This window comes from Poecile atricapillus, chromosome 5 (assembly GCF_030490865.1).
Source record: "Poecile atricapillus isolate bPoeAtr1 chromosome 5, bPoeAtr1.hap1, whole genome shotgun sequence".
Classification (NCBI taxonomy): Eukaryota; Metazoa; Chordata; class Aves; order Passeriformes; family Paridae; genus Poecile; species Poecile atricapillus.
This window is the reverse complement of record NC_081253.1, coordinates 18,936,851-18,953,843: the sequence shown is the minus strand read 5'-3', so window position 1 is coordinate 18,953,843 and position 16,993 is coordinate 18,936,851. Positions and strand designations below refer to the sequence as shown.

Genomic DNA, 16,993 nt, shown 5'->3' with positions numbered 1-16,993 from the left:
TTCTTGAGATGCAGGGGAAAAAAAAAAAAAATCAATGCATTTTAGAATTTATATTTTCTCCATTTATTGAATAAATCATTCTGACAGGAGAGGAAATATCTATCTCCCTGCTGTGGATATAAAAGATATAATCATCTTTCTGCTGAACCTCTAGATCTCATGCATGTTATTGTAATAGACTTTGTTACTGCTGAGACATGGAATAAAGCTTTCACCAGAAGTTTATTCTAAATGCACTGGTTTTTGAAGCCTAAAGTAAGTGTTAAAGTAATGAAATATTTTATATTCAGTTTTAACAATGGATGGTCACAGCAAAAAGGAAATATTGCTGCATTCAGCCAGGTATTTTGTAATTCATATTACTTATGCTAGTCAGGGAGAGTAAGAGATGCAGAGATAGCATAGCGATGTCTGTGATTTTCCTAGCATTTTGGTTTTTGGTGTTTGTAGAAACTAATGTGATTGTAATATTTTATTATTGTTATTATTAATATTGTAAACTTTATTAATATTGCAACTTGTAATTGTTCTGTTAAATTGTGAAGCTCTGATCAATTTCAGCCTTGTTGTAACTTAGGGTCAGATTCCAAGCTCCCCATAAAGTGCACATCCTGCTGCTAAACTGGGTGGGGTCATCCTTGAGAAATCCTTAATGTCAAGGTAGTTTCTATAAATAGCAACAGTAGTTGTTTGAACAAATGGAAAATGTCTGCTATTCCCTGGAAGTTGACAGTAATTTCTTTCATTTATTGAGATGTTTTACCACTTCTTTAGAGAGGTGTGCTTCTATTCAGTCTGCCTGGCATCTAAAGGGTGTGTTATAAATGTTGTAAACAGTTATAAATGAACCTTTGGTTTAAGGGGATACATTAGTCAGACTGAGAAGTCACTCCCATTGGACCATCTGCTACATTAAAACAGAGCTGGATTAATGTAGACTTGAGTAGCTGGATTGGCAAAAGCATAATTTATGAAAAATAAAATATAAACATTTCATTTTATGGGACTTACAACTGGAAGTGCAGAGAATACTGGGAAATGACAGTGCCTGGAGGGGCTGGTACCTCATAAGGGCTGGAGATTCAATGCAGCCATCGTTTGTATGACTTAGATTTTATTAAAATCAGCAGGCATTTTACCACTCATATTCACTACACTATTCCCTGTGGTATAAAAGCTCTCAGAAAAATACAGAGCGTTTTTTCAAATCTCACCATAAATTGTACATTTCTGTGAGCTTCTTGCAGCACATAGTTACTTTAGAATTTCAGTCATCCATAGCAAACCAAAGCATGTTATCAAAGCTTTTGTCAAACGAGTATGCAGTGATGCACAAAGCATGTCCTTTAGATTCCAGATTGTTAGGAGGTTATGGAGGCTTACATGGACTAATATGAAAGTAAGCTCTTTCACATCTGTCCAGAAACTAATGTTATTGTTAAGTAACACTTCAGTATTCTTGTATGGTTTTTGCTGGCAGTGCCTTTCCTTCTGTTGCAGATATTTACAGTGCAGTCTTTGAGAACTGCAGCCACTGACTTCTAGAAAGTGTGAAAAGAATTGTGTAGATCAGGTCTAGTAGGAAAAACACAGGTTACAGTACTAGAAGTAGTATGTTAAAGGAAGTAGAAGTTTAGATTTTGACATGTCGTTTTTCCTGGAAATGTTTAATTTTAAAGACAAAAATTCAAAAGTAAAAGTCCATCAAAAAAGCCAAGGAAACAAGGAAGAAGAGAGTCCTAAATGTTTAGGTACTGTGAGAGGCAAGCTGGTTTCTGTTACACGATGCATCAAAATAAATTTTAAAATTTCTTAAATAAATTCTTATTTTCCAAGAACCTTGGAGGATTCTTCAGTCTCAGCTTTAATTGCAGTCCTGCCTTTGACACACAGGCAGATTCAGTAAAGGGCTATAATCAGCTACCACAAAAAAAAAAAAAGCCTCAGTGTATTGCTGTGCAGTGTGGCATCCCAAATTGCCACCATCAGGCTCATTCACTGAATTCAGCGCTTCTCAGTGGTGGTCATGGTCACATAGGAGATGCTGCACTAGAGGAAAGCTGCAGATCTCATATCTGATCTGTTTGAGCCCTTCCAAGTTAAGATATTAATCTGATCCTTTCTATTCTAAATATAAAAGAAATAAATAGTCCTGAAAGTAAAAATTAAGAGCTCCCTGGTCTTAGATGACATGACAAAATCCTTTTCACTTTTTTCACATCCATAAATGTCTCTGGAGAGTGAAAGAGTTTTGACTGGCCAGGTGGACGCGGTGGTCTCATGTGACATTAGAGACAAGCCTGGATTTAGGGTTGCTCTAATGCATTTCACTTTGGAAAAGCAAAAATAGGCTTCTGGACCAAACTTAATTCCCAGGCTGATGTGCAGGACGAGCTGTTGGCCAGGGCAGACAGCGATGGTGGAGAGCAGGCCCGGCTGTGAGTGTGGCCGTGCTGCTGGCTACAGCGTCCTGCTGGGCCGGGGCTGCCTTTGCCCTCAGGAGCCGCTTCCTCGCTTGGCTGCTGCAGTTTGTGGTGTGAGGAGCAGCAGAGGTGTGGGGTAGGAACAGAAGAGACCAACTTGTGAGAGCCATTAAAGCGGAGTTATCTGCCAGCCCCATACTGGGTTTGTGTGCTCTGGGCTGAGCATCTCAAGTAGCATCATGGCCTGCTGCTGTTAGGAATTGAAGATTTTCTCTTAGTGACTGAACCAAAACCCTGTTGTTAGCATATACCCATAGCAGGCTTTCTCAGGGCAGACACAGCTTTATTTAAAAAGAATCCAGATAGGTGCTGCTCAAGCTGGTCTCATGAGAGGTCTTTGTTAAACAATAGACTGAACCCCTGGTAACCGGAGTTGCCGGTGTCTGTCAGAAAGAATAATCTGAAAAAACAGAGATAGCTGCTGCTATAATAAATATTATCTTCCAGTGAAACATTTCCTAGAAGCTAAAACAGGAATATATTTTAGGAGATATTAATTGTGCGGTAAGGTTTCCTGCTGATTTGGTTTATGGCCTCTGCTCTTCTCTATCTACAGAACTTGGGTGGTCTTACATCATTCAGTTGTTCATGATGTTTATGTCATTAATAATTCTCAGAAGCTCCTTGGGAAAATTGCACAGTAGGATAAATCTTATATGTATTACTGTACCGTTTGTCAATAGGGAATTCCAGTCTTTTTTAAAAAAGTATTTCTCTATTAAAATGAAGATGGGTCAGGAACACTGATTTTATGATGATGGATGCTGAATGAAAAGCTTTAGAATAGCTAGAGATGTATGTAAGTTATTTGTTGTTACCCATTCTCTCTTGAGTTTTCCTCCCCTCATAATTTCAGGATGGATCTCTTTGGCAGGCTCCCAGAACAGCAAGTATCTATACTAGGCTGTTGGATATATGCTGTTAAAACATATTGTCCGTGGCAGTGTTCAGACAATTTATATATTCTCTAAAACTTATTCTAAAAGGTCTTTTTGTTCACTCTCTATCTTAAAAGCCAGTTTCAACAAGCATTGCTGAGATTTTGATTTACTGTTATGAGTGATGTTTTAAATGTGCTGATGCTTTCACAGGAAGATGAAAAATACACTCTTGTGTTATTTTTTTCCAACCCTGCCTGCGATTTCAGGTACAAAAGGCAGATTGTGCTTTTGCTATTCAAAGACCTTTCCGAAACTCCCAATGACATTTAGGTATGGATTAATATTTTGTTGATTATTTTTAAGCTAAGCATTACTAAATACAAAGTCTGAATGTGCTGCAAATCTTATTCAGCGATTATTAATTCTTATTATCTGTAAAACTGTCACTCCATAATTTCATTACAGTAAAATAATCAGCAGTTATATACCTGAATGGGATTATAAAATACTAGGAATGTATGATTGCTACAGCTTTTTTAATAATAGGATTACTTAGATTCTGAGGATTGTGTCCGTCAATTGTTCTATAGAAAACAACAGAGGTGACAAATCTGGGGAATGCTGAATCACTGCTGAAATATTTGCACTAGGAAAATGCCAAACTAAGTTTAAAAATATTTTGTATTCATTACGAATAAAGATATATGGGTATATATTCAGATTGGGTATAATAGAAAGATAATACTATTAACCAGTCACCAGATACTAGTGCCTCCTCCATCCTTTTATCTAGACCTTTGAATTACGGTCCATCCTGTAATATGGAGTTAGATATTGACCAGCTACCTTGTAAACTTGCCATGCCTTTGTCATGTTTGCTGAGTTTGCTAATAGTCTTTTTCAAATAGCCTCTGCATTCTTTGATAGAGAAGCGAATGCCTTTGTGGTTCAGTGGTGCAGATTTTTTGAGTAATGAAATTTGTAATCTGTGTGCATTTAGACAAACTTGATGACTGATCAAAGTAGGAAATACACAGAAATTACAGCCCATTGACTGGCCTAAACATCCAGTCACTTGTATTGTTCCTTTTGCTTTATTGTTTAATTCTTCTAAATGCTATGTTGCTCCTGAAATGCACACAGAAAGTTGAAGTTCCATGTGGTTTACATTTTTATATAATAGATGTATAATATCTGATTCTTAGCACCTCGACTGACATAATCCTCTCATGCAGCAGGCAAAGTTTGATCTTGGAAGCACTGATTTGCATGACCTACTTATGCACTAACATGTAGCTAGAGATACAATAGATGTGCTCAGTCATTATAATGACAATATAAGGCTCCAGGTGGCCTCTTTAGACAAACAGAGCTTTCAAATTAATACCTTGATAGTACATATGGAATGAAAAGACCTTTCCTCTAATAATGTGTACAAAACCTGATGTTTTTAACTGCATACATGTGCAATTAAATGAAACCTAGTGTTGACATAGTTCTGAAGTGAAAAGATGATTATATCATTGCAGGTATTGACTAGTGTGCATTTAAATGACTTGCAGATGGCATTCTTTTGAATGTATTCTGCAACAATTCTAGTTGGTTTATGTTCTTTTAGATTTAAAAAGAAATTCCCATCATCTCTTTTCCTAGTCTGTTTGCAAAAATAGACATACACCTAAATGTGAAGAAATGAAACCTTTCTAGTAAACATGACCACATATCTGCCAGAAGCTATCCTGAGGTAGGACATATTTACATTATGGTTAGCCACAATGTTATCAAGTGTTTTTAATCAATACTTTTGTTCTGAGTCAGTGTTCCATTAGTGACTTGTGTGATATTAACTCAACTTTTTGGGTCAAGGAGCCTGTACAGACCTTGAAGTTTCCAACACCTTTCTGAACAATTAAAAATCTATCTGTGCAAACCAGGAATTTTGGTGCTATGGAGACATGAAGTAGTGTTGCAAGAAAACAATATAGCAAACAAAAAATAGAAAACAAAAATTTTTATGTCAGGGTAATTAAGCGTGTCAAGACAGATGAAAGATGTTCAATGCTCTCCATTCCTAATCTCATTGCTCATGAAAATGTTTCAGCACCACCTTCAGCATGTTCAGTCACTGTAGTGGGAAATGTTTTCCTTCCTTTCCTATCATGCCCTGATTTAATTTTAATTCTATAGTTATAGTCAGTCCCTTCAAAACTAATAGTCATATTCCGTTTTCTTCTTCAGAAATATTAGACCTGGAATATGTGCTTAAGCCATTTCCATGTAATAGTAAGCAGGGCTTGTGAGGTCTGAAGTACTTGGTAGCTTCAGTGGTTTGAATAGTGATTGAAACATAACTCTGACAGCAAACTGGGAATAAGCGATGTTTGTGCACAGCATATTACTTAATTAAAGGGAGATTGAAACTGAGGGGTATAATTGGTAACTGGTAATGCCCATCCTTGGCTACTGTACAATGTTTGCTGCCCGGGTGGGAGTTTGAAGCAGGGCTCTGTGTGGGCAACTCTGTGAGTTTGTCATTGTTCTGCCCTTTGGTTATTTCATCCAGATATGCTGTAGATACGCTGTGCATTCAGAATGACACCAGATGCACCAAGAATTAAAATGGAATTATCAATTTTTTTATTTTTTTTTAAAGTAGACACTTTTCAATTTCCTGGAGCATTTGTTGATACTCTAGGGGAGGATATATCTTTTTCATCAAGATTGTTCTGTAAGTGGGTAGGTATTAATCTAAACGCAATTTATTTTTGTGTTTCAGGATCATTGTCTTGCACTGTCCACAATACTTAGGCTTTAGACTTCAGCTTTGGGCTTACATAGTAGGAGGCACTGAGAACACTGTGATTAAGGTTCATGTCATACCTGTCATGAATATTCATAAGTTATGGTCTTGTGCCTTTTCCATGTACAGATGGATTAAGTTCATTATGTAATGAATGAACTAAAGATCCAAGTTCTGTTAGACTGTTTTGTGCTAGCTTTACCAGAGTAAAAATAACCATCTACAGAGAATTAAAAACATTCAGTTGCACTTTTATGTATAAAACAGAAAAGATTGAAGGATGTACAATTATTACTACATCTAAAATGTGTCTTTGAGTGTCAGTGTTGAATTGGTTCAAATTCTCTTTTGTTTTTTCTAGAATTCTTCTCTAAATAGGATTTCTATTATGTATGTAAGAAAATACTTGGTTTTCCTTGTGTTTGGATTTTGAAATATTTACTGGTGGTGATAGAAATGCTCATTTGCTAAAAATTAACAGCAGCAATAGTCCTGTGCAATTAATTTCACCATGGTATTTGATTCAAGATGAAGTAAAAGTGAGTTAGTCACGTGTCCAATTTTTGCTTCCATTACTTTGCTTCAAATAGTTTATCATATATTGCCGATGCATATTCTCCTAGGTGAAAACAGTTAGTAGTTCAACATGTCTTAGCCTGAATATATTCATTTGGGTGTGATGGATATGCAGTACACCTGGAAGGAATGTCAGCTAGTTTATTCCTGAGCTGATGCATAGTTGATTTTTTTTAACATAATCTTTCTTCAGTGTCACTTTACTTGGGCCAAAATCAATTTTGTATGGAAACTGTTTTACAGCTTGTGTGGAATGAACTTGTTCTTTTGATTTGTTTCCTAATAAGGTGGTCTAGGTTAGTAACTGTGAAAGCTGCCTTTACCTGGCACATTTTATGGTCCTTTTGTGAAGATTAAAGAGATAAGAAAGGCAAATCCTCAGGGACCTACTAAACGTGCAGAGTTTTTTAGATTACCAGCGGGAGATGAAGTGGATAAGTTTGATCCTCATGATTACAGTCTGTTCTGTAAACAAAGAAAATCTCTCAACCATAGATGTGTGTTTGGACATTTTCCCCAGAAGATATTTTCATATATGAAACCCCCAAAATTTGAATGTATTTTCTACCTTGGCAACCAGAAAATGTGTAGGCACTGTCAGAGAAATGCTGATCCTACATTTCATTATCCTGTCTTTAATGCAGAGGACACAGTTATGCTGTGTTGTATCTTTTATAGAGATATCAGGGTGCTTTTTACAACATGGGAAGAAGAAATAGAAGATTCAGCAGGACAGGAACTTTTTTATGTTAGTAGCCAAAACAATAAAGTCTGCCCTAGAATTACCACTTTCCAGCAGCAGTAATTCCAACAAAAAAGTACAGCATAAAAGTACTGGTGAGTGGCTTATATGTGAATAGACAGTGATATAGAATAGTCCCTTTTAAGGTAAAGGGTAGGGGAAAGGGGTAATGTTTAATGACTGCTTTTTACTGGCTGGAAGAATGCTGTATGTAAATGAATAGAAAGGAATAATAACTGGTTGACATGTTGCTAGGGTTTTTTTTGGTTAGTTGGCTGGTTGTTTTGTTGTTTTTTTTGTTGTTGTTTTTGAGGTTTGTTTTTGTTTTTTATTTAATGTCATCTGTTTCCTAAGTTTATTCTAAATGTGGAACCTTTTGAAATCCACTTCTAAGTGGTGTGTATACTTATCCTATTATTCATTAAGAGGATTATTGAGTGTACCTCTTGTTTTAAGCTTTGAAAATGTGCCCTTTAGGTCCTAAGCCTCCTTTTTTTCTTTGTAAATTGATTGTCAAAGTCATCTACATATATGCAGTAAAATTCTGATATATGAACAGAGATGGCCTTATGCTCTCAGCAGTGCTCTGGCCACAAATTCCAAATACAATCTGCTATGAAGGAAACAGGCTGCGCCAAAACCTGAACAGTGTCTGAAAGGATGGGACAAAGCTGACAGACAAAGAATTAATCCAAAATAGGTTGTACTACTGACCAGAAGAGATCAAAAGTTCCCATGTGAGTTACGAAGCAGTTGTACATTATCTCTAAGTGCTTTGGCACCATAGGGAAAGGAACAGACTGGTCATTTGCATGGTGTGTTTCAGTGTGCCACCACTGGTTATCATGGATGAATATGCAGCCTTGACATTACTGAGAACTGGGCCTATCTATGCTTCTGTCTTGCACATTTCTGCAGTTCTCCTCAACATATAGTATACAACAGCATACAGTGCTTGTTTTGGATGGATGGATGGATGTCAGTATCCTCTGAACTTGTATAAATAAACCAAGGAAGTGTAGTTTCTTTCCAGGAGATATGACGCTTGAGTAAAGTGAAATGTCACCTCTTTGCTCTGCAATGGAGGCATTACTGTTGTATTGAACTGAAGATCAGTGCAGTTTGTTCGCCTAGCAAGCTGAAGAGCAATTTCATGCCAGATATGTGTCCCTCTGCAGAAGGCTAACAACACCATAAACATACATAACTGCAATTTTAGTATAGCTCCTCAAGTTGTCATCATTGGGTTTATTCTTTAATACCTTGATTACAATTGATTATTCAGTAGCAGAGAGACCAGGCACAGCTGAGTAATGTTTGCCATGCTTGTGGCATCTGGACTGCTGTTTATAACTTTGATAAGGTACAAAATGACCTACTGATAATGTTGCATTGTTGCAGAAGTTTGAAAGGGAGAAAATTACCTATCCCTCTGATTATTGATAAATCCTATTTAATCCTTCCAACTTTTCTTAGCTTTCGAAAGGCTATGTGAACACATTGTCAACATTTTCCTTTTAATGCAAGTAGATGGTTTGTTGCATCTCCTGCCTTGAGGATTCTCCTCTTTTTTCTTTGCCAGGTTCTCCAAGTCATCATTCACACAACTTTCTTTATGTGATTACGGTTCTGTTCTCATGTCCAAGATGTCATTTAGTTTGAACTTGAACAGGGAATTTTGCTTTTGGTAATGTAAACTAAGGTTGTTTCAGTTTGTTTCCTTCTTGCCACATCCCCCCTCTAAGGTTTGTATGTTTTTGAAATCAGCCTTCTGGAAGAACATGAAACACCACAGACAATAACTGTGTAATGAAGTTACTTGTCAGTGAACTGAAATTCTGAAGTTTTTAGTTAATTAAATACGGGAAAAATACCAAAACCTGCAACAAGCCATGCTATTTTGAGATTAAGTTCCATGTATTTGGATATCAGCTTTCAGTATTATGCAGATTTTTTGCATTAACAATTAAGTTTAAAAACCAAGAATGAATGAAAAGCATGTTCTGATCAGTTACCCAAGGAAAGCTGAAATCTGGTAGTTTAGCACCTGTCTACAAATCAAAAGTCATAGAATAAATTTTCAGGTTGTGGTCCCATAGTGTTGAGTAGCTGGAAATTATAAAATTGCTGTTGTAATTATTTCAGTGCATTTTCTGTGATTTAATTTTAAAACTTTAGCTGTAAATTATTATCAAATTACCATGCCCAGTGGTTCCACTTAGACTTAGTTACATAATTCATTTTGCCCTTTCTTTAAGGAAGACCAAAGTGATAGTGCTGTTGCACTGAATCAGGAAGTTAGTACTGAGTGATTTATTTGAAACTCAGGTAAATGCTATTTAGGTTAAAGTCCAGCTGGTGTGAAATCTGTCTCTGAAGACTTGGACTGATCTAGGCTGCAAGTGACATCTCTTGCTCCCATTGAGGGTTCCCTATATTTGTGTAAATATTCTACACTTCAGGGTATAAGTATATAGCAAACAGAGCATGTGCACTGTGTTGTGTATTCCACCCTAGGCTATGCATTTTTGCACATGCTTGCATATTCAGTTTCTTCAGTTTATTTTTATCACAGAAAATGTATGTGCCAAAACTGAGGGGATTTAGAATAGTCCCTTTTAAGGTGAAGGGTAGGGGAAAGGGATAATGCTTAGTGCTACGACTGGCTGGAAAAATGTTGTATGTAAATTAATATATTTTGCCTTTTTCTTTGGACAGACAGTAGTTTAAAGCAATCCTAAAGGATTTCTTCCCATTATGAGTTTTGTACAGCAGCACAGCAAATTGTCACTTGGTACACTGTTCTAATGGAACCTAGTTTCTGACTGCTGGGTTGCTGTGCAGCATTAAACTATGTGAATTAATAGCTCAGTGCTGTATCCCGGTGAATCAATGTTTACAAGTGTCTGCAATCATACAGATCAAATTTCTGAGTGACCCTGCCTGTGAAAAATAATCATTTCAGGCATCTTAATCTCCCTTCCTTTAGCACAGGTGTCTAAAAATAAGTGCCATGATTGTGCTTTAATTTGTGCTTTTAACTTGGCTGACTTCTGTGGATCCATCCAACCACCTCTTCCTCCTGGCTCACAATGAAAATAATTTTCCTGACTCAGGTCTGTTGTCCTTCTAAGGGTGCTTTCCAGTTTTGAGTGGCTGAAGGGTCTTCTATTTAGTCCTTTGCCAGCCTCCTTTTGCTGATATATAAAGAGTTGCTATTTGCTCTGAGAAACAGCTTGATATGCACTTCTGCAATGGCTCTGGGGAACATTACTGTCCAAATACAGCAGCTGAGGTACGCTTTGAAACTGAGGAGCTTTAACACCCACCTTGGCAGGATTGACTCGGCATATTTGAAATTTCAACCTCACTGCTGACCCCTATATTGTGTCAGTTTGGGGGTTTGAAATTTAGCCTTGGATCAAACTTGTTTCTGAAATTATATTTATAACAGGAGAAGAAAGAAGGAGAATAAAATTATATTGAAACTTACATAAAATTCCTGGGAAAGAACGGATTAGGTTGCTAAGTTTTCCCCAAGCTTCTGGTTTTTTCAGTCATGAATAAGAAAGCAATATGAGTAGCAGCTGACTTGCTGATCCCTGTCTTCACTTAGAGCTCAGGCATTAGTTTAGAGGACTGAATGCTTTTTTTTCACTAGAGCCTTTACAATTCTACCATTCACAGTTAATACTGGTACTCTGCAGGGCAGGAAATTTTACTGGAGAAAGAATACATCAAGGCTCATTCTGCTTTTAATGGAATTAGTAGAAGTTTAACCGTTGCTTGTAAAAGGAGAAAAAGATCACTGTATTAAATATGGATCTTTATGTTACAGATTTACTCACACCATTTTGAGTATATTTTAAAAAGTTTGCCTCTTATTTTCTAGGGCATTATGTTGGTTTCAGTCTCTCCATAAATAGTTTCTATTTATGGAACAGATCTAGATAAGTAGTTTGCAGATGTCTAAAAGATACATGTTTTTGTATGTGTTTTCTTGCTTTATCTTAATGCAAATGCTTTATTATTAATGCTTTTTAAAGGACCACAGGAGGTATATAGACTTAATTTTTTTTTTCTGTATGGTTAATACCAGCAGTTTAGTTCTTTGTTTTCATTTGTAAGTACTTCAAACTGCCATAGAAAGGAAAAACGGGCTTCTATATATTTAAGTACACATAAAGATTAAAAGAATTGCAATCCTCATTTTTCAGTCACCTACATCATGATAATGGATCTGTAATATGAAACTTCTACTTTATGAAGTGCTATTACCAGCATTTGTTTTTATTTTTCATCTTGGAAAAACATCTTATTTCCAACCTAAATTCTTACTACATATTTGTAAGGTTCCTTATATCATAAACACTTTTGTATCTCAAGAGGTTATGTAGTTTATTGCTTTTGACTCAAAAACATTCTTACAGGCAGTTGTAATACTGAATTTTTAGTAAAATAATGTGTGGAATTAAAAAGAAAAAAAAAAATAGGGTTACTATCACCCAGATCACTAAGTTGTGTGTTTAAATGTGTGTTCCTCTGCACTGCATTTTGTGCTAGTATTGAATATTCTATTCTGCAAAAATTCAGTATCAGTTAAAAGACCTTTGTAGTGAAAATAAAATGTACCTATTCCCTTTTAATGTGATGCCAATAATGAAGTAAAATGCATAAACCAAAGTATTTAAGACATGTAGGTATTCAAGGTACCACATTAGTGATAATGAAATGAAAGATACCATGCACACTGTGATACTTATATTTAAAATGTGAGCCCTTTTATAGAGTAACAGCAACCTCCATTCTTGACCTTCGACTGACCTCGTGTACCACACTGCCTTAAAGATGGAATAATAATGGAAATAGCCTTTGCTTATAGTTTCCTGTAGAACAAATGGGTTTTAGTAGTTGCTTTTGTATTTGTGCTATGCAAAATTTCCAGTAAATTCATTTCAGCCTTTATATTTTATCTTCCATTTTGGATTCTAAGGAGGGAGTGCTTTTTTAGGTTTTCTTTTCCTGTTAAACACTTACATTTAGTGTAAAGAGTGAAATCCAAATCTTTAATCATTAACAGGCCAAAGAACTGTTGAAGAATAAAAAAAGTCAGTCAACACAGTTTAATAAAAGCTATATAATCAAATGACATTATATATTAGTGTGCATTTTTACTGTTGTATTAGCTATAAAATCTAAGCAGTCTATAAATCATGGAATTATGTAGGTACTTACCATTTTAAAAGCAGCATCAAGTGGAATTGGAAAATCCCCAGGGTGTAATCAATAATTGTTTAAAATAATGAGCCTTTATGGTATTATTTTCAAGTGCACCATCTGAAATCAGAGGAAATTTACTGATAGTTGTATATTTTGTTGAAAAAAATGTTCAGACATGTATTAACTAAAAAAATCCGTGTCTGTTGCCTTCTACAGAGTACAAGGAGAATGATTTATTTTGAAAATGTCTTTTAGCTGGGTAACTAGGTAACTTACACTGTGCTGCATGAAAGAGTTTGGACTGCATTTTGTGAAGCTGAATTCCAGTGCAATGAGTGAAGGAAACAGATGGAGTAAGGGGAGGACAGATGGGTATCAAAAAACTACAGCTGCCGTTTGCAGTACCTGTGCATTAACTGCCATAAATCAATTTATTTTCATTTACCAAAACAGGAAAATCATAGATTGTTATGCCAAAGCACTACAGGTCCCAGAATCACTCTATGTTGAAAGCATCTATTTGTAGTAGTTAATTCAGGTCCTAAATGAGCTACATCTGAGAATAAGTTTCTGTGGGTAAGAACATCACCACCAGTCCAGTCATTTCATTCTGCCAGGGAGGTGTAAATGTCTCTCATCCCATGGGGGGAGGATTAGTTGGTTATTAGTTACCATGTTGGACAGCTTTAATGTTTTTCTTGTGGATAAGAGGTGGGTTGCTGCAGTGATGCCGTGAGTGCCAAGGGACTGCTCTGCCACAAGGCTTCAAGCAGCCTGTGAGGCAGCTGAATCTAGAGAGCCCAGAATTAAGGCTGAGAGTGCAGGAGGCCACTTTCTCTCTCCTGCAGCAGCTTTGAATTGCAAGACATGAAATGGTGGTTGAGAAAATCAAATCACTATTACTATATATTACTAATACATACACTACTACTATATATATATTACTGTATATATATTGATACAACAACAGTCCTTATTTTCTGTGTGGCACAGCTGCTCTGTCACATACTTGACCTTGACCTAATTTGATCATCCCTGTGGTTAAACAGGAAGTTCAGCTGAGAGTCAAGTAATTTTTCTCTACCCTCACCCCACTGGTTACTGCTAGCTTGTCGCAGATACTGTTGAATTTTTATATGAACACCTGTCCATTAGAAATTGGATGGTGGCCACACAGACAATTTAAATTTATTTTAGAATGCCTTGCAATTAGCAGACTTGGAAAATTGTAAAATGCAAATAGAAATCACCCTTGTATTAGAAATACGTGAGAAATTAAGAAATTCAGGTTGGAATGTGTAATCTTTCGTGTTGAATTTATATCAGGGAGTTTTATGCCTAGAGGCACTGCATGAAGTTGCCACTATATTTTGGTGCAACAAGGCAGAAGTATGAAAAGGTACCTAACTTAAGTATCTTGGAATTGGTTTTCTGTGACATTTTTATCAAAGTTCCTTTAAATTTTCCTATGAATAGTTTGAATTGAAAATTCATATTTTTTAAAAAAAATATCTACTTAAATTTCTAATTGAAAAAAAATATTAGGGCTTAGAATAACTACTTTTTGTAACAAAACATAACTGAAATATGGTATTTTCTGATCATATGTAAGAAGATTGGTTAGGCATTGGCCCTCAACCTATTTAATGCAATTTAGAGCCTGTGGTAAACCTTGAAGCTGTTTGTAGATTACCTTCCCGATATTGCCTCATTCAAGGTGAGCATTGTATTGCCAGCAGTTACCTGTGCTGAGGCTGGGTTATAGTCTTCAGCCATCAACAAACCCTGTTCAAAATGCATCATCTCCCACTGTTAAGCAAATTTCTGTTGGATTGGGATGTAGCCTATTGGGAAATAGTTCAGAAGAGATATGATGAGATGAATAGGATGCAAGATGGTTTGCCTTGGTTTCATAACGGAAGTGGAAAAGAATCAGTGCTTGGTTTCCTTCAATTAGGAAATATTAGCAATTGCAATTCATTTCAGAATGTCTCTATTTATGTAGATTCAAATATACCAATTTTTATTAAATTTTTTGAGTTAAGAATCATAAACACAATTGTGTAAATAAAAATCATTATTTTTTTCCAATGAGGCATCTTGCAAAATTTTGTCTCTCCATAGTAATTGAGCTCCTTCTGCTTCCCCACCTATCATTCACTTTCTAGTCTGAGTTTCAAATAAGCGTGAAATATTTCCTTTAAGCAGGTAGGAGATAAACTGTAAACTACACAGCATTTTTATTCTATTCATCCAAAAGAGACAGTTTAAAATCTTGACCAGGGTCAAAAGAATGAGAAACTAGTTATGATTTTTGTAGTTTAAAGATGAAAAGCAATTATAACTTACTCATTTTAAAAACATAGAATTGCTTTATGAACTAAACTCAGACTTGTGTTTATGATTTAGTGCTATAGTTCTTTTGAAGATAAACATCCTTGCAACACACAAAGTAGTGACTGTTAAATCCCTATTAAACATAATGGCCAGTAATGAGTCTGCCCTGAGAGGTAACCCTTCAGCCCACTGAAATCTGGCAGTGTGTATTGTCAGGAGCACCATGGTACCAGTATGGAAGAGCAGTGTAATTATTTTGGTGTATATAAGGTAGACTTGAAGAATCCTAGGAAAGGGAGAAGGCCATGCTGCTGTCAATACTTCTCATCAGTAAGTGCAAGTGATGTGCAATTTCATTTATGTATTTGATTTGTATTCAACCCAGGCTGAGATTACCTTTTCTCAAACTGCCTGATCATTCTGAATTCTCTGGAGAGAATGCTTTTAGAAAAGACAGCTATCTTGCACAATGCTCTTGCTGATGATGAAATCTGGGACTTCTTGCCCTGACATAAAGACTATAAGAATGTGTAAGTACTGCAGAGAAGGGGGCTCTTTGTTACAGACCTCCCGGCAGACCTCAGCTATTATGTGCTGAAGACTGTTACCCAATGACTAAGGCTAATCTAAGTAGCAGCAGAGGAAAACTCTCTTAAGTGGTCAAAACTCAAGTGTTTCTTCTTGTTTCTACTCACTATGACAGATGATGTGCTAGTTTAAATGTTTCCTGGAGCTCCCATCCCTGTGGGTTTTTGTTACACTGTTCTGCTCAGACAGAGTCCATCATACACTTTAGCTTGTTAAGGTAATATAAGGTGGCTGTGAAACAGCTGTGGGGCACACATGGCAAAAGAAAGGTCACAAGTACAAATGGGAAAGTACAAAAGTCTTACAAGTACAAATGGGAATAAATGCCCATTATTCACTGGTTTTGGAGAATCTGTCAAGAGTTCAGTGTCCAGCAAAATTCCCGTACATTATGTGCTGTCCTATGTTCAGAATCACTTGGCATGGGCTTGAATGAATGTAGGGACAAGCTGAGAGGAGATGGTTAGGTCCATACAGTGAAAAATAAACTTAGACAAACAGGAATATGATGAGGTGTAAATGAAAGTAAAAAGACAGGCTGAAGACAGAGCAGTGATTATTACAGCTTGCATAGCAAAAAACAACAAAAAAAAATAGAAAAACAAAATTCAAATGGAAAAGGGTTGAGAGGTTTTCTGAAGATACACCTGACTTCTTTTGTTCTAAACTCTGATTCCATGATCCTCCATTTTTTTTTTTTTAAATTTTTCACTGAGTAGTTACATGAAAAAATTGCAGCTACTAATCAGAAAACATGGAATGTCAAGCTTTTTCTGTGAAGAGAGGGAATGTAAGCGCAGTATCCAGAAAGATTTTGAATACTGAAGAAGAAATAGGATGGAGAGTCTGAAGATATTTTTTTTAATATTTAGCTCTGACAGTCAAGTGCTAATAATTTAGAGTGATAGAAACAGGAATCAAAGCACCTTGTCTGTATATGGTTAGTAAAGAACCACCTGTGAATAAGATATTTTTTTTAATATCCAGTTCTGAATATCTGACAATACTTTCCTCTGTCTTTACACAACTGGAATATCAGACTAATAATTCCTGTTGTTTTTCCTTGGATACTTAAAAAAAAAATCTAAATAAAATTTCCTACAAATACAAAATACTGGCTACAGACACAAACAAGAAAGTGTTAAGTAAAAAAGCTTTGTAAGGAACCTCATTTTCTGATGATGAATGTTCTGCAGAATGGCTATCATGATGCATCCTCCTAGTTAGCAATAGGAGAGGGATGTGTAACTAAATATCTCATCAGAATGGAGAAGATCACATTTAAGGCACATTAATTTTCCCCAGCCCTTTTGTTTTCCTCCAGACATCCAGCTTGGTAAAGAATTTATCACTGCAAAGGGTGATG

The 16,993-nt window shown here is 36.1% G+C and overlaps 1 protein-coding gene across 9 annotated transcripts in view; it reads right to left on the bottom strand.

Moving 5' to 3' along the window:
- The window catches only part of B3GALT1 (beta-1,3-galactosyltransferase 1), a 175,892-nt gene that overhangs the window by 36,062 nt on the left and 122,837 nt on the right, over positions 1-16,993 (bottom strand). For 4 of the 9 annotated variants that reach the window (XR_009277740.1, XR_009277738.1, XM_058839783.1 and 1 more), the window contains exons 3-4: positions 12,718-12,819; positions 12,520-12,571 (exon numbers count right to left, since the gene is read on the bottom strand). The gene's annotated coding sequence lies outside the window, so the exon portion shown is untranslated. Of the gene's footprint in view, positions 1-12,224; positions 12,369-12,519; positions 12,572-12,717; positions 12,820-12,978; positions 13,030-16,993 lie in introns of those variants that run through there. The other 5 variants (XR_009277741.1, XR_009277737.1, XM_058839782.1 and 2 more) reach the window with 3 other exon arrangements.